Raw genomic sequence first — 360 nt, 5'->3', positions numbered from 1 at the left:
AATGAGACCTCGGAGAGGGGCCCGGGGATAGCAGCTACCTCATTACTGTGATGAGGGACAGGCTCATGCATATGCCCCCATTCCCTACCCCCAACCAACTCCTTCCTGGTGAGGGATGTCGGGGGCTTGACTGTCTGTGACCTGGACTCACTTTAAATCAGGAATGAGCACAGAGTACAACTTAAATACCAGCTTGGCTTACGAGTGAAATCTTTGCTGACCTTAAACACAAAAAATCAGCTTACAAGAAGTGGAAGACTGGACAAATGACCAGGGAGGAGTATAAAAATATTGCTCAGGCATGCAGGAGTGAAATCAGGAAGGCCAAATCACACTTGGAGTTGCAGCTAGCAAGAGATG

Source organism: Chelonoidis abingdonii, chromosome 14 (genome assembly GCF_003597395.2).
Source record: "Chelonoidis abingdonii isolate Lonesome George chromosome 14, CheloAbing_2.0, whole genome shotgun sequence".
Taxonomy (NCBI): domain Eukaryota; kingdom Metazoa; phylum Chordata; order Testudines; family Testudinidae; genus Chelonoidis; species Chelonoidis abingdonii.
The sequence above is the reverse complement of the archived record's forward strand: the minus strand, read 5'-3'. Positions refer to the sequence as shown.